Source organism: Pseudorasbora parva, chromosome 12 (genome assembly GCF_024679245.1).
Source record: "Pseudorasbora parva isolate DD20220531a chromosome 12, ASM2467924v1, whole genome shotgun sequence".
Classification (NCBI taxonomy): domain Eukaryota; kingdom Metazoa; phylum Chordata; class Actinopteri; order Cypriniformes; family Gobionidae; genus Pseudorasbora; species Pseudorasbora parva.
Genome location: NC_090183.1, coordinates 3,181,042 through 3,205,634, shown reverse-complemented (window position 1 = coordinate 3,205,634; position 24,593 = coordinate 3,181,042). Strand labels below are relative to the sequence as shown.

The following is a 24,593-nucleotide window of genomic DNA, read 5'->3' as shown; positions in this document are numbered from 1 at the left end:
CTAACAGTCTACTAATACTCTAATGAGAGTTCGCTGACAAAGTAGTTGTAAAGTTACTTATAGTTAGCAACATTTCTAAAGTAGACAATTGAAATAAAGTGTAAATAAATAAATTAATAACCATTTAAATTGAAACACATTTTCCCCAACAAATGGTCCCAAAAGAGTGAGTTCCTACTGAGTGGTGAGTTAATTTAGCCCCAGTCTGTAAGCATGTAGTCAGTATGTAGTCACATCCAAAATTTAGTTATCAGGTTAGGTAACACTTAGCCTATTTCCATCTTAACATGGAGGTACGCTGTTTTGTAAATTAAGCATAAATAACTTGAAATGAATGACGATGAAAGCATTCAAATAACAAATGGCTGCTAACCAGATGCGATGTGATGCGATTCCCTTGACAATTAATGTACACACTACACGGAAATCACTCAAAAACAACAGCCAATCAGAGCAGTGTGTGGGCGGGCTCTCGCGGCAAGTGCGCAGCACGAGATTAATCTTGCAAGGAAATGACTAAGTACATAATTGAATCCACAAATATTTTACCATTTAAACATCATTAAAAGTACATACTGATTTACTGAAACAATTGTTGTTATAAGCTCTATTCGCACGGGATTAGTATTATCTGGGAACCCATTTGCACGGGATAAGCAAAGGCTGTGATTTTACGAAAATTGACTGACTTATCTCTCGGATATGATGTCAAGGCTTGGAAATGTATTTTCGTTATAGGTTTAGCTGTATGATATATCATAAACAGAAATGCTGCTATACATATCCCAGCACACAAAATACTATCAAAGCACTCCAAAGCAGCCTCCATTCTTGGTGTAAGATAGATAAAAGGCGGACAGGAAACAAAAACCTTGAAAAAAATTATATACAACCCCGCCAAATCAGAGATTTGCAGATTTCCACAGGACCTCTGTGTTCGACACAATATGGTAGGTCATTTACAGGGGAATTTTTACTTTACAAATTGCAGAATGTTCAATTCGCACCAGGTAGCGCTGCATTCACACAGGGTGTGTGTGTCTACGCTTTTCGTTTACTTTGATTGGGCGACTTTATGCGTTGCCAAACTGAATTGTGGGTTCTGTTGCATCGCGTCACTAGTTTAGCTCACAGGAAAAATTGAAAAGTTTTCAGCTCTTCAAGCGCCAACGGAGGCATCAGATAGCACAAGCGCTGTCCAACTGCGTTCATACAACACAGGAAAAGTAGTATGATTCCAACAATGACGTTGCAGAAAAAACGATACCGTTTCTAAAGTAGAATCTGTGCGTGTCGCCATTGTGGCTTGTTAGGATAAATATATATATATATATATATATATATATATATATATATATATATATATATATATATATATATTAATCAACCCGATCACACATAAATGCGTATAAATAGTACGACTGTGCAATGTCGTGGAATGTATACGCCAAAACTCATTTTGCCGTGCATATGATACGCTGTTTTTCGCGTGCATATGATACGCACTTTATGGCGTGTATATGACACTCTCTTGGGTAGGTTTAGGGTAGTGGGGTGGGGGGTTCATATGTATAATACGCCATAAAGTGCGTGTCATATGCACGCAAAAAACAGTGTATCATATGCACGGCAAAATGAGTTTTGCCGTATACTATTCCACGACATTGGACACTCGCACTATTTATACGCATTTTTCATGAGATCCGGCTGATATTAATATTGGGGGGGGGGGGGGGATGTTTTTTTGCATATCTGGTCCAGTTAGAACACAGTGTTACGTTAACTCTTTCCCATTGATGGAATTTTCCGGCAATCCATGTTTTCATTGTTATACGGTAGGGGGCGCTATTACACATCTTCTGAATTAGGACAGAATACCCGGATTCAAAAGCAAGAGAAAAAGCAGAAACAAGCGATGGAAGCATTGCTTACGCACGTTATGCACGTTAAAGTCAGAAATATTGTATGTGGGCGGGACAAGGCCAATTATATAGGTCCCATTCATTTTATCGTCAATAATTTTGTTCACCTAAAGCTAACCAATAAGCACTTTATTAATAAACACATGTTAGATGCTTTAGTTCCACTTTTTGAATGTTTTCTTCAAATTGTTATTTTTATTTATTTTTGGAAAATAAATGCCTTTCCGATCTGATATGAGATAGGTAAAGGGAGTAGAGCAAGTGTGGCAAAATGCGGATTCAAACCTCAGTTTGCGTCAAAACTTTATGCCATGCATCTTTCCCCTACACCATTGTTGCTGTAAATGATTTGGTGACTTTTGTCATTTTGTATGGCCCAACCTAATGTTTAGTAAACGTTGTAGATTATTTGTACTTAATGTAAATTGCATCTACTCCAGTAAAAATTTCAAGGGGACCCACCCACATTTGTTTTGTTTTTTGTTTCTGACGCCCACGCATTAAACGGCACATAAAAACTTCCTAATATTACTGAAAGAAATATTGAACCCATAAAGAGGAAACGACTGTGAAGCTTTAGGGGCGTTGAGGGATCCACACTGTCTGTTTTTGATCATCACTCTGAATGGTCTTAGACAAAAACATAGATTTTTTTATGAAACCTACCACAGTCAAGTGTTGATAAAAAGTTGGGACTGGCTTTTTAAATATATATAAAACTTTGTTGGAGAAAGAGTTAAACGTGTTGGATAACATAAATGAAAAATAAACCAGTCCAACTTGACCTCCAGAAGTTTTCTGAAGGTTAAGCACGTCCTTTCTCTGATCACTTGTTTAAAAGAAGAACAGACCCCGTTCTGTCCCCTTTTCTCCTGCGTCGCTTAGAAAGTCCTAGAACAATCCCTCCGGCTAAAGCAGCACACGATAGTTCTGCTACATTTTTAACGGATACAGTTTAGTCCTGGCATATTTCTGCTGCGAAGGCGAGTCTGGCAGATTGTAAGAGATGTGATGTGAATACACAAACGCGCTTGGCAGCAGACGACAGGAATTACAGGTGTGTGTTATAGGCCTGGTAATTACTCTTAGCACAGGGACTGTCTCTGCTAATGTCTTCTGATTCCTCTGGAAATGTGAGGGTAAACATGAGGCGGCTAATGAGGCCTTCCTCAGATTAGATAGTAACACAGGATGAAGAATTGGGATCATTTCAGCCACAGCACCTAGGGATAGTCCCAAATCTAACCTTTAGGATGAAAGCTTGACAGATTATTTTCATTAGCTCGCAGTCAGAAGAACGCGCTTTCCGGGACCAAATTGTGTAATTGACAAAAGCATTAGGCAAACGCTGTCTTGACTGTATCACTGCTGTATTTCACTACAAATGAGTAAAAAGTCTGATGGAGTAGCATGTTGGGAAGCGGCGCACAGGCAGCATTTTTCAGTGCGCCAATAAGACGTAAAGCGTCTCAGTGGGCGTTTTTAAACTCATTTCGGGGCATTGCACACAGCCTCAGTTATCTGCGGATGTTATCGTGTGTTTGAAAGATGCAGAATACATAAGCAGCTTGTTTTATTGCTGTTTACTCAGCGCAGTCCTACTTTACACTCCAACATGCATAATGCAACATGCGTGTTATCAGTAAGCAAGCGAACATGTGATGCAACGACAGGAATGTCATGAATAAAAGTCAAAAGGGCAGATAAGCTGACAGGGAATCTGGCGAGTGGTCCATATAAGCGATGAATTCTCTGCATACCCAAGCCATTAATGGACGTGCTAATTAACATGATCACTGTAAATGGCTATAAATTCCTTTGTTTGAGGTGCACCATAAAGCTTACTTTATAAGATGTTGGTAAAATGTAACTGTCCATCATTATTTTATTTGCCAAATTAAAGGAATTTTCTTCAAATCTGCCAGTTATGGAAGTTTTCTGGTAAGTGGATCCACAGAAAAAGTTCCAGCATTTTTTATCATTTTCATGAAAGTTTCATGGCCCCCAGAATATTGTGTTATATGAATATCTGAACAAGCAATATATCAAAATAAAGAACAGAGCCTCTGCATTTAAACAACAACAGCATGCATTCTTCATGCTTCTTTTTTTTATCAACACTTGCATGTGGATAAGTTTCATAAAAAATCAACATATTGAACAAAAAGCTGAGAAAAATGCAATTTGGTTAAGGGGTGGTTGATTATGATTTGAATTTTTAACTTTAGCGTGTAATGTTGCTGTTTGAGCATTAACAGCATTTGCTAAGTTACAACTCTCAAAGCTCAAAGCAAAGGAAGATATTTTCTTTTACAGAAATCACTTTAAGAACTACAACAAACGGCTGGTAAGGACTACAGCGAGCTTATTCCTAAATTTACATGAACCCCGCTGAGAACAGCAACAAAGGCCACGTTGAGAAGAGGAAGAGTTGTTGTAGTCGAGCACATTTGGGAGTCACTCAAGCTGTCATCCGTCTTTCACATTTATTGCAATACTATACGAACACAAATGCAATAGCATGTCATAAAAGGAAGACAACAATATAAGTTATAACCATAATTATACTAAATTTAACAAAAACTATTTTAACCAAGAATGCATACCTGTTCTATCTTCATGGAGCAGATATTCTATGTGCACCTTACAACGATTTGAAGATTATCATGACAGAATATGCTAATTGATGACTTGAAGATAGTTAACTCCACATCTCCATAAATTCATCATCTAACCCTTCAGAAACGTCCTGTCTCATCCTACATGTTTTCTCTTCTTCTCGAGTCTCTCCATCTCTCTGGTTTAAACATAAAAGGCTAAACAGTTTCTGTCATTTTCAGTGTGTGTTAGTGTGAAGTAATCGGAGCTGCTAACACAAGCTCTTGAAGCTCCGCCCTTTTCTTGAAAGCAGTTAATTTGCAATTAAAGGGACACACAAAAACACACAAAAAATGTTTGTTTTTGCTTACCCTCAAAAAGTGAAAATTTTAACATGCTATAAAAATTATCTGTGGTGTATTTTGAGCTACAATTTAAAGGGAGGGTGAAACACTCAGTTTCAGTCAATCTGATGTCAATCTTGAGTACCTATAGAGTAGTATTGCATCCTTCATATCTCCGAAAAGTCTTTAGTTTTATTATATTTATAAAAGAAATATAGGCTGTACCGAGTCTTTCCGGAAAAAACGAGCGGCTGGAGGCGTATCGTGTGGGCGGAGCTAAAGAATGATGAGCGCGCAAAGCGGTGACGTCCTCAAGCGTGGAGAAACCCTTGGCTATCGATCTCAGCTAATAGATATGATCCAGAATCAGATCCGGAGGCTGAAATAAACTGAACAGGAGAAACAGCAGCAGCAGGACGTCTGTCTCTGTGGTATGGACTGTATTTAGTGGCCTGTCAACATTTGTGTGTGTTTACTCGCAGTTTATGAGGACATGATTCGGTTTATGGACTATTGTATGGGACTAAACCTTAGCAGTAGCAAGCAAAACGGTTTTGCACGTCAGACTAGTGTAACGTTATACAGAGAACAACAATGGAGTCCGTTAGCGTATTTGATTGACAAAGCACGCGATCGTGTCGTTTACTGATGTTTACTCACGCGACGATAGCCGACAGCACAGACATTTGAAGCAGTTTTACTCACCGGCTGCTTCCAAAGCAGGACCGAACCTTTATCGCGGGGACCGCTCCGTCAAAAACACACTTCTTTGGTATGATTTGGTGAAGTCCTGACAGCAGTGAACGGTGGAGATCCACTTTCAGACACGACTGAAGTGATGTTGTGAAGCTTCCCGTCATTTCTGCGATCAAATCGGTTCAAATGCAGCGCCGCCTTCCCGGAATGCTGTGCTGAAGCGTTGAAGTCGCTCGACGTCACCCATAGGAATAAAGCAGAGCGCGGCGCGTCAGAAGTGTTCACGGACGACTGGATCTGCAGCTGAGAGTGTTTATGGGCGTGCATTTCCTCTCTCGCTCTAGTCGCGCGCGCACCCTACCGGGAGAAGAGCCTGTACGACCCATACAAGGACCTTCCGCTCTGTCGACGTCAAGCCGACCCATACTCGAAAAAAACTCTCCGAAACTTGTGAGAAACCGGAAGGAGTATTTTTGACACAGAAATACTCCATCAAACGTCCAACATTAGTTTGGGAATCCAAGTCTTTAACAGTGTAATAAGCTCAGTATGCATGAAACAGCATTCCCCACCCCCCACCCCCCCCCCCCCCAAAAAAAAAAAAAAAAAAACATGGATCGCTGCACAATTCTGTCAATGGCAAGGAAAGAGTTTATAGTAGGAATAAAGTGTTTATTTCACTAGCGTTAGAGGAGGAGGGCTTTATTGTTCAAAATTTGGAGTATTTAAAAATGAGCGTCCGCAGGCACAAGGTTAATCATTTGCATAAATCATGGCCAAACCATATCCATATAAAGGCTTTCCGCACACGCTTTCCTTACAGCCTTTCGTCAATCTTGTCATACTTGACGCTGTTTGCAGACAAGCTCTCGCACAATCCTTGAGCAATGCCAAGTGTGCATTTATTTGATCAAAATAATACAGTAAAATTTGTAATATTGTGAAATAGTATTTGAGTGTGAATATATAGCAAAGTGTAATTTATTCCTGTGATCTAAGCTAAATGTATCATCATTATGCCAGTCTTTAGTGTCACATGATCCTCCAGAAATCATTATAATGTGATGATTTGCTGCCCAAGGGACATTTATGATTATTATCAATGTTGAAAACGGCTGTGCAGCTTGGTTTTTCAGGAACAACATGAAATACATGAAATAGAAACCTTTTGCAACATTATAAATGTCTTCAGTGTCCCTTTAGTGGCCAATGTTTGTGAATCCTTGCCAAATTAAAGTTTCAATGACTGACCCAAAGCTTTTGAATGGTAGTGTAAATCACATAAAGTGAAAACCAATGGTAGCGCATGGGAAAATGTCGGCAGAATGATTTTTTTCTGATTAGCTTGCATAGGCATGAGAATATGATTATGCTCTCAAATCACTTCCACACCAGTTTTGATGGATTCACACTTCCACCGTCTCAGTAATATAAGCAAATCATACAAAACTAAATAAATACACCCACAAAATCACACATAAAAGTTGATTACGCCTTCCATGAATCAGTAAAATGACTACATGGCGGTTCATCTTGGATATTCATCCCACATCAAGTCTAAAGAACTTTGCTCTATTTGGAGACGACAGCAGGCCTGAGGCGCTTCCCACAAATCTCCTCAAGAGGGACTTCGATCATTTGTTAGGCACACATCTCCTCTTTATTGTTGATATAAATTTCAGTGCAGTGATGTACGATACACTTCACACGCCACATAAAAGTGTAAAAACCAATATTCTTCCGGGCCATTAACACTCAGTAGGGTTTGAGCCGTTACGCAACAAACGCTAAAGACTTTTCAGAACAGGCGAGTTTGGGATGAATATAATTTTTTTTCTGAACAGCAGATGACGCATTGCATATTGGCTGTTCTCATCATTCTCATGCATGTGAGATTAATACGAGCGGCAGTTCAAGCTTCAAATTATCTTTGCATTTCCATCAAGATCCCTGTGAGTTTACAGATGTCCGAAAGGAAACGACACAGCGTTCAAGTGCCATTTTGATTACATTTAATCACTGTTATCGTGCTCTCAGCTGCAGTGCACTGATGGTCTGGAACTGTGAAGCATCAAAAGTAAATAAAGAGAAACGCCTGTCTGTCTGCTGCCGCGTGAGAGAGGCAGATTCATCCCCACGGAGTCAGCTGTGGAGGCCGTAAGCCGCTCCGCAGACACATGAATGACAATGGCAAATTAAAGACAAACAGCAGATCAGATAAATCCGAGCGCTGCGTCTCCAGATGTGGGTGCAGACCCCCCGCTGCGGTCAGTGTGTTCTGACAGACCTGCGGCTCATTAGCGGCGCTCATCGCTTTCATCTAGATGCGTCACAAAACCAACAAGTCACATGAGAATAAGACAGAAACCAATAGAAGTCAATATGCTCCATTCAGTTCTGCTGAATTCCAGTTCAGTTCCTGAATTTGAATCGTAGTGGAAAACAGGATACAGAAAGTATTCATTGAACGGGATTGAAAATAACTCATGTCGCTGCTGTTTTTGTATAATTACACATAAGCATTTCATTTTCAGTAGGAATTACTGCAAAGCATATATAGGGTATGGTATTGCCAAAACAAATATTTGAAGATTTTAATATCCAAACCAAACCGACATTTTTCCAGTAATTGTTTTAAAATAAATAATAATAATAATAATATTATTATTATAATTATAATAATTGTATTATTATTATTATATTATAATAAATTTTATATATATATATATATATATATATATATATATATATATATATATATATATATATATATATATATATATATATATATATATACTGTTTAATATAAAAAGTGTGTGTGTGTGTGTGTGTGTGTGTGTGTGTGTGTGTGTGTGTGTGTGTGTGTGTGTGTGTGTGTGTGTGTGTGTGTGAGAGAGAGAGAGAGTTAGAGAGAGAGAGAGAGAGAGAGAGAGTTTGTGTGTTTGTGTGTGTGTGTGTGTGTGTGTGTGTGTGTGTGTGTGTGTGTGTGTGTGTGTGTGTGTGTGTGTGTGTGTGTGTGTGTGTGTGTGTAATTATTATGTATATATATAAATACACACAAATGCAAGTATTTAAAGGTGCCCTAGAATGAGAAATAAACCTTGCCATAGTGAAATAATTCCATACATGGACATCACATACAGTGAGTCTCAAACACCATTGCCCATTCCTTCATATGCAAATCTTGTTCATGAAAACATAACCAGAAAAACCAGCGATTCTCAACATAACACCAACTGTGACACAATCACTGGGATCATTAATATGTACACCAGCAAACGTGTTCATTTTCAGACGGAACTTCGCAGCCGAATCATCAGGAGTTCAGCAGGTAAACAAGTGTCACGCGAGGACAGCGAACACGGCAGATCATGGAAATACATGTTATGATCCAGGCTGTGCAGGGGACGTGAGGACTTTTCATAGCCTTCCCACAGATACAAAATGTCAACAGTCATTGTTGATGTTTATTTACAATCGGATACCGCAACAATTTAATTCAAAATCGTTTGTTTGCTTGGCCCATTTCATCACGGAGAGTTTTTCTAACCTGGGGCAAAATCAAGCAGGATTCGCTCAGCGTCTGATACTGAAGAGAGGGCCGGTTTCAATCTAACGCAAGATGCTAGTAATGTAACAATTGGAAACACCAAGTAGCACACATGACAGTTTGTCAAATGACAAAGGTTAATATTACATGATTTACACTGAAATATTAGATTAATTTAATATTAAGAATATAAATATTATAGAAATTAAAAATAAATTTCTATAAACCAAAGCAGCCCTTTTGTTTTGTTTTCCCAGTAAAAAAAAAAAAAATTATATATATATATATATATATATATATATATATATATATATATATATATATATATATATATATATATATATATATATATATATATATATATATATATATATTCTCTGAAACAATAACCTCTCAAATAGAGTATATTTATCTTGTTTTGTGGCTTTTAAAATAATTTTTAACTGAAAAATAAGACAAAATTAGACATCAATTAAGAGATATTTGTTACTGTTTTTTGCTCTTATACAGAAATTCATATTTAATTTATATTATTATTGTTTCATAAATTAACACTAATTAAATGAATATAAAAAGTTAATAAATCAACAAAATAATTTTACACAACCGCATTAGAAGAACCCATACTCTAATTATGTCAATAAAAATTGCAAATATAAAAATGGTAACAATATAATCGTGTATATTTAGGATTAATATCAAAATAAATACTTTTTTTAAAAACAAAATATAAATAAATGATCAAATTCATTCTATGCAAACATGGACCATGCAAATACCACAAATAAAACTATCAAATTTTAAATCTGGAAGCAAACTTTGCTGAATTAACTGGCCATCCTTAAATTCAAATTCTAAATCTTGGAATTCAGAGCCAGTTCTTATCCTCCATCACTCCATCACTGCAGATCTCCATTTTTCACGTGTTATTAGACTGACACATGATGGCCCTATTTCAAAGTGCCAATGAAATGCCTGCTCTGCTGTAATTAACAGCTGTTTTGTCCACTGATCAATAAAAGCTGTTCATTAAAAGTCCCATTGCTGTCTCCAGATCCCTGGCAAATTTCAATGCCCTGAAATGGTGCCTGCAAGAATGAACATCGCCTGAAATGCAATTCACAGCCACAGATGGGAAAGAAAAACAGGCTTGAAAGGAAATCGGCTGGGAAATACTGCACAGCAACAGTGTTTTCTAGACATTATAAACGAGTGCAGAGTAATCATGAAAACTAAACTAACTTACTTTCACCTTTGAGGTTTTCCCAAATCGGACACAGGTGCCTGTATTTCTCTCCCAGCCCAGCTAAATAAATAAATCTCGAAAAAATGTTTGGTTTACTCAGCGTTGTCTCACGTGGCCCTTTGAAACCTCTTGAAATATAGACACGGCCATGGCCATCAATATCACAAAAGTGAGAGAAAACAAAAGGCTGTGAATGTGTTAGAAAATCAATACTCTGGAGCAGAGCGGCTTCTACAGCCAGATATTACATCATGATTCAATAGAAAATAGGATGACTATGACCCATGTCCTGAAATCATGCATTTTACTATGCATATGCACTAAAAATGCATACTTCACTCATGATGGGAATGCATATACTTTGAGTTTTGAGACATGCAGCAGTGCATTATAAAACTGTATCTATTGCCAACCCCTTTTATTTGTTATACTGTAGTTAGATACCATCACACACTCTTCTGTAGCGCAAATCGTTGTGGGTAATTGCTCAAAGTAAACCCAAACAGCTTGCATGGATTTATACCTAAAAAATCTGCTAGTCCAGGCACCTTCAACACACTCAGATTTGGGACAGACTAATCCTAATCTCACATACTGTAAGAACAGATAACCGAGTCATGTGGGTTATGCCAACTGGGATTCAGTCAAAATGTCCTTTGAACTATATTGGCTTTTGCACTGGGTAGTTATGGAAACTCAGTTACAGGAACTGGCCACCAGGGCCAAATGTTCAGGCCATTTTCCTGGTTGCATTCACACCGCCAGTAGGAACTCTGAAGTGATGTCAAGGGAAGGGAAATGGAAAAGGAAATTTGAAATTAATTGGAAAAGGGAAATGGGAAAGAGAAACTGGAAATGGGAATAGGAATTTAGAATAGGAAATGAAATAGGAATGGGAAAGAGAAATGTGAATGGAAAAGGGAAAGGGGAATGGGAATGGGAATGGGAATTGGAAAGGGCAAAGGAAAGGTAATGGGAAATGGAAATGAAAAGCTAATGTGAACTTGCAATGGGAATGGGAATGTGAATGGGAAGGGGAAATGGACTGTGAATGTGAATGTGAATGTGAATGGAAAAGTCAAATGGGAATGGAAAAGGGAATGGGTGGACAACGGAAAAGAGAAATTAGAAATGGAATGGGAATGGGAATATGAATGGAAAAGGATAAATGGACTGGGACTGGGACTGGGACTGGAACTGGAACTGGAACTGGAACTGGGACTGGGACTGGGACTGGGACTGGGAATAGGAATAGGAATGGAAAAGGGAAAAGGGAAAAGGGAAAAGGGAAAAGGGAATGGAAACTTGGGGATGGATGGATGGATGGATGGATGGATGGATGGATGGATGGATGGATGGATGGATGGATGGACGGACGGACGGATGGATGGATGGATGGATGGATGGATGGATGGACGGACGGACGGACGGATGGATGGATGGATGGATGGATGGATGGACGGATGGATGGATGGATGGATGGATGGATGGATGGATGGTTGCTTTCAGGACTATAAATGCAATCACATTATCTGTATGGACTGACAACACTGTTCAGTGACTAACTGTGTAGAGTATTTGTTTGTAAAATGTGAATGTGGAACATTATTATACTCCCCAATGAGGAAAATGAAGCACACAACCACTGCAACAATACAGCAATCACTCTGAGAGTCACACTCGTGCTGATGTCCTCGAGTTAGAGGGCGTGCAAAACAAAGTATTCAGGCTGGAAAAAAAAGAAAGAGTGACAAGGCTTCCACAGCGCACTGCAACTGACATCAAGGCTATCCATAGAGCTTTTTCACCTTGCAGTGTCTTTTCACTAAGACAGAAATGTGAATGCTGTTGTGAAGACAGACAAACTCCCACACTGGCACATTCACAGACAGCAACTCAATCTGCTGCCCCCTTTCTGAATCAAGCTATTGTAATATTTACTCACCCTCATGTTGGTCCAAAACAATATGCTGTTTTTCAGTCGAACACAAAAGTAGAACGTTGCAGAATCTTCATGCGGCTCTTTTCCATACAATGATGGAATACAGTCAACCTTCAAAAAGAAAACAAGAACAGAAATAAATAAAATTGAAATATACATAGTACAATTATTTTCTCTTTAAAACTCCTGTGAACCAAAGACTCAAAACCGCCTCGAAACCGTGGTTTGAACGCGCTGGTGTTTCTGACATCACAAACTACCTTGTAACCAATCACGTCGTGAGGGGGTGGGGATTAAGCATATCATTAACTATTATCTGAAGTCTCCAGAGAAGTCAAAGATGAGTTTTAAGGTGCACTATGTAGTATTTTTGCAGTAAAATATCCAAAAACCACTAGGCCAGTGTTATATATTTTGTTCAGTTGAGTACCTACAATATCCCAGATGTTTCCAACTACTTGTAAATTGTGAGAAAATTGCTATTTTAACTAAGGACAGGGACGTTTCAGCATTGCATTTGAGGGAGTCACCTGTCAATCGCGTCATATCTGCGCTACCCTCGGTTTCGGGTTTTATTTGGCAGGAGCGCTTTACTCTTAGCAGTGTGAACAAGTGAACGCACAGAGTAACGTCATAACATCATTTTAAACACACTTAAATGTATCTAATATGATAAACAGAGCTGCATTACCTCAAAATCAAAACCGGAAGAGCGGATCAGTGCAGGTGAATGTGTCCCGTCCCATCCAAATAAAAGTCCCGGTATTCGCGAGGCGGGTATTTGTTTAACAATCGCTCCAGCAGCTGTGCTCAGGTCCACAACACTCGGTCCTGTTCTGCTTTAGACTACAGTAACGTTAATAACCGCATGCATGAACGTGATTTCTGCCCGAGTCCTATTTTCCACCGGCTGTGATGAGAAGACCACATCTCCCAAGATCCTGCGCTCACACTTTGCATCATCAAACTACGCATTTGTTTAGAATAGGCGCCCTCCAGTGGACGGAAAGTTGCATAGTGCACCTTTAAGGGATAAAATGATTGACTGGACTTTAAAAACCAATCTTGCATGCATCCCGTTCTCACTCCCAAGGCGTCAAAATCCGAAGCATGGTCAAGTGCATTTTACAATCAATGCTGACGTAATGATGCAAATGGTCACAAGACATACGAGAGCCAATGCAATTTCACTATGAAATCTGATGTAACGGGCGGCAATATTTGAAATTTGATGTGTTCATGATCTTCAGCAGATGGAGATGCTGATCGCTTTTGGGGATTTTCTTCATGCAAATCAATAGTTTGGTCTCGGAAAACTTGGATTATTTAACTTTTTTGGATAACTGGTGGATGCAGTCGTATGTTATATCCTGTGTTTTATATCATGTTCACACAAATGGGTAAGTTTAGGGATGGGGTGGGGTTGGGTTACATGTTAAAACGTGTCTAAATAGCTTAAATAAAATAAATGTAAATTAAATTATGCTTGCTGATTAAATTGAGAATCACACTCCAACATGTCATAATGGCAAAATTATAAACCAATACATAATTTCAATAAATAAATCCCAAAATAAATTTCACCATGACGATAATATTCTCATACTAGTCTGTGTATGACGTCAAAGGTTTCTTATTGAAATGAATGGAGCACCCAGCGCGTCGAAAAATGACGCCTAGGGGCACCTTTAGGGTCTTCATTGTGACGCAGACGGCACTTGACCATGCTTCAGATTTTGTCGCCTTGGGAGTGAGAATGGGTTGGCATATTACATCAAAAAAAATTTTTTTTATAACGACTAACTATTCCTTGATAAGGAAAAACAATATTGCATGTTTTCAATATGCACAGAATCGAATATAATCTAACATATTTGATGCAGAATATGTTACTTTCATATTACAATCCACTCTGTTATATCGAATATGGAATCCAGAAGCTCAGCATTGTTTTTTTCTTTATGCGACAGGCACCGAGCGGCAGTTTTTCAAAACTCCTTTACAAGCATTCTGCCCCAGTTATCCCAGCGATTGGATCCCCGAGCGGACCGTAAGGAGTCCTTCAGTTGTCAGGACGCCTCGTTTGAAATCAGGCTTGAACGGGAAACTACCGCACAGCTCTTGTTTTATTGCACTGTGCAGAATTTTTGTATTTCTGGGCATCATGTCAAAAAGCTTTAGATGGTGTAATTATAGTGGTAAATTCCATCACTGATGTGAAAAGATCTAAATCAGCAGCCACAACACGTACGACACTAAAGACTCTCTATAAGTATCAAACTAAAAGCCACTTAGCTGAACTTGAGTTTACCAACATAGATCCTGCTTACAAATGTTCATTATATGAGGTACAGCAGCCCTAAATGCACTCGGACACTTTAGACACACTTAAAAAATGCCTGAATGTCATGGCATTCGATAATGAAACATCAAACAAATGCCAACTTTGCTTTTCTTTAGCATTTTTGCTCAATGTCATCATTCAACTGGTGAGTTTTAGTGGATGTTTTGAAAGAAAAGTGTCTGCTTCACCAGAATTGACATATTTTATCATCTGATGCAATGACATTTCAGACATTCATTTTTAAGTATGATTTAAGTTACTCCTGGCATTCATGTATCTCGTTTAAAATAGTTTTTGCAGATGATTTCTGACACTAACATGCACGGCAACAAATCTTGCATCCTTTCACTCTCGTGCATTTCGATGGCTAAATCGGTCAATAAATGAGGGAATTATTATATAATTAAACTTACACAAACAATAACGCACACCACTGAAACTGTGGTAAAAATAGCAATGCCGTTGAAGCCTGTGGGCTTTGTTGTGTGGATGAAACCACCTATTAATGTAAAAGGTATTTTTGTGAGGCCTAAAGGTACAATTATATGTGAATTAATAGACTTTGACAGCAGTCTAATTCTATAGAGCGTAGACGTACATGTGTGGAATACAGAAACGGGGAATGGACAGAGTTCCACTGCATAATGATTATTTTAAAAAATGTAATACAATAAAAATAAATAGATAAATAAAAAAACACCCAAAATGTGCATATCAAGAACAAATAAAACAGGTTTCATATCCTGTTCACCATAACCACATGCAGAAAAGGAAGCCTAGAAGATATAAAGAATGTATGTTTGTGTGATTAGATGCAGACTTAATTAATAGTGAAACATGCATAAAACTTTAATTACATTCAGACATTCTCTGAACTTTAAAGTGCTTCTTTATGTTTCAAAACTGTCTTTGCAATAACTCCAGAATGCATTTTATTTTCATATATTTAATTTATCGATTAAAGATTAAGTTTGCAAACAAATCGCACGTATTCCTGTTCAATAATCTTCTCTTTTGGCATATTGCATGTGTCTCTAACCTATATGTTTGTGCAACTAGCTGTTTACAACCAGTCAACTATAAACTGATCTATAAAATATGAAGCAAAGACTGCTGGGAGATGTGGTGGTTCATGCATGGAAAGTTTTCAAATCTGACTGTGAAAATCAATTCAAATCAAGACAAATTTCTCAAGCCGATCAAGTACAATCAGATGAGCGATAACCTGCATGCAAATTACTAACCATTTACTACTCTTCAAATCAAAGGGTGATGATAATGTTGCTTAAGCTCCCAACCCCAGCCAGAAGCTTAACCCTAATATCTGATAAGAACGCTGATCCGGGACGTCTACCCTGAATTCACTGTAAGCAACATGTCTGATATATTACAACAACAACGACCTTTAGATAAAAACCTGAACACATTAACATCCTTTCCTCGTCATGTACGTGCCGCCCTACACCGCCTGATTGTTACATTAGCTGTGCACAAATTAATAAACGTTAGATAAATACCTTCCGTGCATCAGATTATGATGCATCATCAATTACAACAAACTGACAGATGGTGAAAGCAAATGAACACACACATCGCCTGCGAGCGCCGGGTGGGCCGTGTCTCTCCAGCAGACGCATTAGGACCCGCTAAAGTCTGTAATCCCTAAGAGTCAGCAAAATTTGCTGTGTGGCAAACCCTTGACTTCATTTGGCACCGGGCGATGGGATTTCGGAGCGGTAATCTTCTCAGCTCCGCGTCCTTTCCCTCGCTATCCACCTCTGAATAGAAGCTTCCCACTCAACGGGGAATTCAGCCCATGGATAGTGCCGTTTACTTGCACACACTGTGTGTTGTTTTACCACCCCAATCACTAAAGAAATTATGGAAATAAAACGATGGCACAAATTCACTCGCAAGGATGTTATTCACTCAGTGCAATTCCCCATCCAAATGCCTGCAGGCCGCTTACTGGTACGATCTGAAGACTTTCAACACCGCAATCCAGACATCTGAACACAGCACACATCTGGACAAATGCCTAAACATAACTCTTCATTATTTGATCATCATTGGCTATATTGCAAGCGGTTGGGGAGTAACCAATTCTAAGCAATAAAAACAACTTAACCAGCTCTTTTGCTCTTTTTTTGTATATCATGGATGCAAATTTGCACCAAAACAAACTTACGGTATGTAGTGCCAATTTTATTTTATTATACACTGTAAAAAAAAAAAAAAATATGTTGGGTTAACTTAAAAAAGTAAGTAACCTGGGCTGCTTTTCCCGATAACGTTGTCTCTTAGCGCGCTACGAAGACTCTAAAGGTATAACTTAACTGAAGGTATACCATTTCTAGGTGTGTTCCCCGAACTATACCTTAGGAGGTCGCTTAAGGTATACCTTCTTAAGTGCGACGTTAGCGGGTGCTGTTCGTGGTGGCGGTGCTGAATTGGCTTATATCGATGGCTCAAGAATCGATTATTTACTTTATGCAGGGGCTGTTTCACTGTGTTATGTGGAAAAAAAAAAGTTCTTTATAAAAGAAGCACTTCAGAAATAGTTGAACTTTCATTTATCATACAAAATTGCACCTAAATTTTACATAATTCTGAAATGAGTGCACGAACCAGCAATCTCATGCTCAACCGCATCATGAGCATCACGCGTCATCTAAATTATTACAATGTATTTTCCACAGTGTCTTGATTTACTGCAGCCAGTGATGATTGCCCATGCAGCAGCTGCATCACATTATTGTGTAAATAACTAATTTATATTATTAGATGGCCTAGTCAATAAAAACACAACACGCAAAACATATAATCAGCCGCTACTATATGGCGGACAAAAAAGAAAGAAAGAGAAGAGCCGCCAGCAGCTGATTTTTGGAGCTGAGGGGGTAGCTTTGTCTCGACAAAGTTGGTCCAACAAGATCTAAAAGCTGCTGAATTTGCTTTTCGTGGTAGGCGGAATTTATTTTCAATAGCAGCTTCTGACATGGTAGCCAGGGGACTAAAGTTTTCACGTATGAAATAGAGCACATACCCATAATGGCTCCGCGGACGGCACCGTCTTTGATTTAGCACACCTATTCGCTGCCACTAGCCTTATTGAACACTTGGCAACTTCGGAATTATATTCGTATAGACTGACATATAAAGAAGCTTTTTTCACAGTGGTGGCCACTAGTGGAATGAACTTTTAATAGTGATAAGGTATAGCTAAGAGTGGTCCAGACCAACCTTACGAAAGTATGACTTAAAGAAGGTATTCTTAACTAAGTTCGTTTCGGGAAACACATATTAACGTTAAGGGATACCTTAAGGTATGACTTAAGAATGACGTAGAGTTAAGAACGTTTCGGGAAATGCAGCCCAGGTTGCCTTAAAATTTTGAGTTTATTGAAATAAAAAATTTGAGTTGATACAATGAAGGAAATTGGTTTAATAAATAGAAACTCAAAATATTATTGTATCTGAACCACATAAAAAAATGATAAATCATGAAAATAGCCCAATTTGGCTGCGTCATCACAAATAAAACACACACAATTACCCAATATACTTTTAATAATACAAAATCTTTTAATAATATTTAAGGTTGTCGATTCTCCCAAAAAAAACATTGTATTAACTAAAAAAAAATATTTCAAAGAACTAAAAATTTTAAGGCAACCAGGTAAATTATTTTTTAAATATTTTTTTTTACAGTGTAGTGGAGATACTATCAATATTTTAATTCAATTTATTATTTTTTTAAATAATATTTTCTGTATCATTGTTTAAGCTTTAGTAATTTGCTGGGGGTTTTTTTGTTGCATTTTTCATTTTGCATTTTTGTATGATCTATATAGATTTTAATCATGTTTACTTAAGTTTTATTTTTAGTACATCAAATTAAACTAATTGAAAACTAGAATTCTGCATTGTCAATTAACTGAAATATAATAAGAGCAGCATGAAATTTGAAAGCTTCATGAGTAAGTCTGATTTTAGAGCCGAAAATAATAACCCTAAAACAAAATCCATGTTCAGTTCAGCATGTTCATTTAGTCATGATGCATGATAACACAACGCAAGAACAGTGCAGCTCCATTTTCATACATACGTATCAAAATGAGCCTAATTGTCTGTGAAATGAGCGTGGTTCTCGTCACTCTGTCGTATAAGATCATTCACATGCACTACATGTGTTATCCGTGCGGTCGGCCATTCTTCTTTCTTCCTTCACAAGCGAACACATCCTACATTCATCAGACTCCAGAGTGACTCACTCCTATTTCTCATCCTGTAAGGCCCTGGAAAACACACACACACATTGAGGGTCTCACAATAGAGTCTACTTAATTGTTTTCTTACTAAGAGGCAAATTAATTTTCGGGATGTACATCTAATCGCAGCATAGGGAGGGGAGGTAATTTGTTAATGGAACAGGGAGAAAATGGCAGGCTGGCCTCGCTCGCTCACTCCCTCACGCTGATAAATGACAGAAATCTCCTCGCACACCCATGTCAGTCTTTTGAAGAGAATCGGGGGGAACTAAAGTGGGTTAAAAAACACAGTCATTACATATATTTTGCTGTCAGAGTGAAGCGAGAGAGAGAGAGAGAGAGAGAGAGAGAGAGAGAGAGAGAGAGAGAGAGAGAGAGAGAGAGAGAGAGAGAGAGAGAGAGAGAGAGAGAGAGAGAGAGAGAGAGAGAGAGAGAGAGACTAGAAGGGAAGCTGTATCGCTTTGTTCACCCGGCGGATTCGATAACCCACAGACTTCATTTAATCACTATCTCGCTGTTCCCCCTGAGGTCCTCTCCGCCTCCTCTGGGACCATTCTGCCTCTGTTTAAGCACTTTTAATTATGTTTTAACTACAGCCTAATCATGCCAACTTTGTCCTGACGAAGCACTTACAAAAATATCCCCCGCCCCACCTCTTAACAGCCATGAATATATAAACCAGCGCAACTAGACGAGTCAGATCACGTTTCCATAACCTTCTGAAATAAAAGAGATCAACATACTACGAATCGTCTAAGCTGCTCATTCTGAAATCTTCATGATCTTTGTGATGTCAGTAGTGTAATTCTGTCTATTAATTGCTGGAGTTATATTAAAATACACACTTCCAAGCTTTATAATGGGAGTGAATGGAGCGTAAGATTTTAAGGCCTCAAAAAAATAGTATTCATCCATCATAAGAATGATCCATACGGCTCCAGGGGGTTGATTAATGCCTTGTGAATAGGCGTCACCAGCGTCAAACCATTCTATAGCACGTTCAATATCAATGGTTTTTAAGACGAATAATATTGGACCCATTCATTTTTACCATCTCTAATTCAGTGCATATAGCCTCTTTCACACAGCACGGTTGATCCCAGAAAATTGCCAGACTGCCTTCTGTGTGAACGCAAACACGTCCTGAGACTGATTCTGAGGCTCGCCCTGTGTACACAAAAAGGCAGGACCAATGCCGTAAGGAGTGTGCCGTAGTAATGACGCTGAAGCTGAGATCGTTCACCAGCTTAATGAAACACTAGTTTATAAAAAATAAATCAAATGCATGAGCGTGGATTTCTCAGATCACAAGCAAACTTAAGACGCTGCAGAAACATTACGTTACATCGATGTCACATGTCTTCATGGGATGCATTTGAACACACACACACACATTGTGGAAAATCACTGGCAGTGTGAATGAACCAAAATCAAACGATCAGTGTATTTTCCGCAATCTCTGCGTGAAAGGGGCTTATGTCCGTTTCGTCACAGTGTTTATGTCACTTTTTAAAGCACCGTTAGTCAAATCTATTCCACTTGAGGTTAGGTTCCTAATAAATTAATCCATTTCACGTTTTAGCTACAGCCTTAACTTCCATACTGCTACTTCTTTAAATTCATGCCACTAGACCAGGGCTGGACTGGTAATCTGGCATACCGGCCATTTTCCCGGTGGGCCGATGCACTTTGGGGCCGTTGCAATTTTGTTTTGTTTTTTGCCACAGACTTGCCCATCATGCAGTGACAGCGGCCCATTGGTTTGTCTTCTGAATTGACAGGCTAAAGCGAGAGAGACATCCCCTCCATATAAGCCTTTTTTTATTTGAGCGCATGAAACTGCAAAAGGCGAATATCCGCGCACTGCCGCTGACGAAGGTTTCTGCTGCTCTATCAAGTGAACGGCATTTTGACTCCGAGTTTTGTTTTACACAATTGTGTGAAATGGGAACATTACTGTTTCTGTGGTGAAACTAGCTGAAAACAACCGCGAGTGTGAAAATACTTGTAAAGTGGAAAACGCCAATAGGCCTAACTACAAACTCGTCTCTTTAGCACAACTACAATTTATCTTGCAGTTTTGGAAAAAAAAAACGTATTTATTAAAAATGTTGCTATTATTACTTACTTTAAATATTGCGGAATATAAATCACTTTTATAGAGGCTGTTTTCGTATTTTCTACATGTGTGTGTTTACAAAAAATTTTTTAATTACAAAATCAATAGTTTATTAAATATGGTTTATATACTATTTCACAAACCATATACTATTGGTAATGTTAACTCTTGAAAAATATGATTGTTTTTAAAAGGGTAGTTCAAACCAAAAATGTGATCTTTTACTCACCCTGTCATTCCAAACCTAAATGAATTTATTTCTTTGTAATATAAAAGAAAATTATTTGGGTCTGTTTTTTGGTTTAAACAATATTCAAATTGTAGCCTAACCAAAAGGGCTTGGTTGCCAACATTCTTCAAAATACCTTCTTTTGTGTTTCATGGACGAGAGAAAGTCATAGAGGTTTGGAATTCATGATGGTGATTAAATTATAACAGAATTTAATAGCAGTAAATTTAGCTTCTGTGTGACAAAAGTGCAATATTAAGTTTTTTATCTGCATTTGCAGTAAATTCGATAATATCCATCATTATTTTTCCTTGTCCTAGATGTATTTATTTACTCCAATTGAAGGCCCTAACCCCTAACCTAAAACATTCACGGCGAACTCAGATGGGCTGGGTTTCCCAGGGCCGAATTTTAGCCCCAGTCCAGCCCTGCACTAGACTCATTACGATGATGCACTCCACTCCACTTTTAGACACACATTTAGTGACTTCCCTAAGCACTTCCCTGCCGCCATTTTGAAGTGCGTTCCACTTCGTGAAGTGGACGAGGTGAAGCTGATATGGACAGACCCTCGACTTTGACCTTACTTTATATGTACTCTTCAGGCAGCTTCAAACACCACAATGCAACACGATTGTGACGTCACCGCATATCACGTTTAATTTACCCCACCACAAACAACTTTAATTATTTTTTTAAACATTTAAAACAACCCAAACACACCTATATACATAAAGACTGCTGCATTAAACAATTTTGTAAAGGAAAAAAGGAAATACTAAATCCATAATGGACTCCAAATGATCAAGGATGTTCCAGTTCAGTCCATTGGCAACGTTCTGCCAGTAGTGGGCATTTATGCAACGTAAGCTATGATGCATATCCAAATGAATGAGACAGAGGGAAGTTAGCAAGTGAAGGGCATAATATAAACGTTCAATACTCGCTCTGCACCTACTCACACCCACGGCACAGCAAGGTCAACAAAGCATCTCAGCTCATCTGAGCTCAGGTGGCTCTGGCTGTGTGCTCACGTACTGTCACTAAATGAGCTGCTATTTTTTGTTCAAAACAACTTATTTTGCTGTGTTTTAGTTTTACGCTATACAAGCAATTGTTTAATTAAAAGGCACCAAAATACAGGAAATGGCATGTACTCTAGTAAAACAAAACAAAAATAGCACCCAAAAATTATTTTTTTATTTTTTTGTCTCTAACGCCCACGGATGAACACAGTAGCACAGAGGATAGAGCAAAAAAAAAAAAAAACACCGGTCATGAATTTGAAGTCTAAACCGAATCTTTTTAGAGAAATGTGGGAGGAGCTTGAGTTGTTTGAACCGTGAGAGGCGTCTACTCTTACCCAAGAGGCAACCTCTTCCAGTTTCTGTTGAAGCCAATAAGGAAGTGACTTAAACTGCAATTCCTCAACTGGCCACTAGAGACAGGCCCCAGAAGGGAATCTCATTGAGCTCCATGTTAAAACCCCCAACTTTTACAGCAGAAACAAACATGTTTAGAGCCTGGTACAAATTGTGGTTTTGGTCTATACGGTTCATTTTGCCCTTCATGTTGTCTGTGATTGGGGTGAATTTTTTTTTCTCATTCGTTTACATTATATAAAGCTTTAGAGTTCTGCATAATTAAGGGCGTGGCCAGTTTGAGTGACAGGTGGATAGCTGTTTGTCTGCTGTCTGTTAGTCATCACATCACTTCAGCTCCGCCCACGTCCCGTCTCTTTGCCCATTTTCAATTTTCCAAGAGTGGCGAGCGGTGAGATGGCAACGGCCGACTCTTCTCTACATTAAGCTTCTAAACTGCTCTTCAGAATCCTACGGGGACATCCTCGACACTACGTATGTTTTTACAGTCTATGCTTTCACCTGAGCTTACACCACTCATACGCCATGTGTCGGGTCAGAGGTCACTCTCCCGCCGGAACTCAACTCGTGTACGGCTGTAACCGGAAGCCAGTGATTATAGTTTATAAAGTTATAAATATGGATATTTTTCTTTCAAAAAAGGCATGGCTTTGCTACAGAAAGCCTTTATTAACCCCCTGGAGTCATATGGATCTCTTTTTTGATGGATGGATGGATGGATGGATGGATGGATGGATGGATGGATGGATGGATGGATGGATGGATGGATGGATGGATGGATGGATGGATGGATGGATGGATGGACGGACAGACTTTTTTGGGCTGCAAAACCTAATACCATTCTTTCTCATTATAAAGCTTGGAAGAGCCAGGATGTATTTAAATATTACTCTGATTGTGTTCGGCTGAAAGAAGAAAGTCATATACACTTAGGACGGCTTGAGGGTGAGTCGATAAAGGGATCATTTATATTTTGGAGTGAACTATTCCTTTATGGGCTTAATATTAGACAAAACAACAATATTGACAAAACTAGAGAAAACCACTCACTGCTTTAATGTTTTTTGGGTTTTTTGGGGGAGTAATTGTTTACTTAATTATTTAAAAAAAACTGAAGTGATGTTCACTCATTGAGAAAAGCCCATCTTCAACGTGTTAACATATACATTAATACTGAACTTTTTCATTTAATAAGTTTGCTCAATAACATACTTTAACATTCAAAAAATAATACTTATATCCAGCATTATACTGATCAAAAGTGGCATTTATAATGTTACAACAGATTTCTATTTCAAAGAAATATTGTTATTTTAAACTTTCTACTCATCAAATAATCCTGAAAAATCAAATCCATCACAATTTCCACAAAAATATGAACTGTTGTCAGCATATGACAAATTAGCAAATCATACTATGAGAATGATTTCTGAAGGATCACTGAAGACTGAAGTAATGATGATAAATTCAGCTTTGATTACAGGAATAAATTACACTTTACTATATATTCACACAGAAAACAGCTGTTTTGAATTGTAATAATATTCCAGTTTTACTATATTTTTTAGCAAATAAATGCAGCCTTACTGAGCAGGAGAGACCAAATGAGATGCTGTAATTCCTAAACAAGCACCAGAAAAAGCACTTTTTGTAACATTCTCTAAATATTCTGCTCTTCGACAAAAGTTTCTGCGCATAATCCAGCCTGAACTCAACATTCAGAACAAACACACTCTATTCAAACTCATTTCTATCATTTCCTCTCCTCGTGTCTCTCCAGAACTGTATAACTTACTTTTTTCTGTGAAACACAGGTGAATGAAGTATGTTCTCACTGAATCACAAAGATTTAGTAACCAGAACTCAAAAAAATGTAATAAATAATCATAAAAGGACCATAACTTTTGTAATAAAGCTCATGCACTATAATTCCAAGGCTTGCGTGAGACC

General features: G+C 38.3%; 1 protein-coding gene across 2 annotated transcripts in view; it reads right to left on the bottom strand.

Annotated features, from left to right (window-relative positions):
• LOC137093828 (cadherin-22-like) overlaps positions 1 to 24,593 on the bottom strand; it is a 247,716-nt gene that overhangs the window by 158,299 nt on the left and 64,824 nt on the right. Inside the window, exon 2 of one of the 2 annotated variants that reach the window (XM_067458760.1) lies at positions 12,302 to 12,409. The exons of the other annotated variant lie outside the window; for it this stretch is intronic. The gene's annotated coding sequence lies outside the window, so the exon portion shown is untranslated. The remainder of the gene's footprint in view (positions 1 to 12,301; positions 12,410 to 24,593) is intronic. 2 annotated transcript variants of the gene reach the window in all.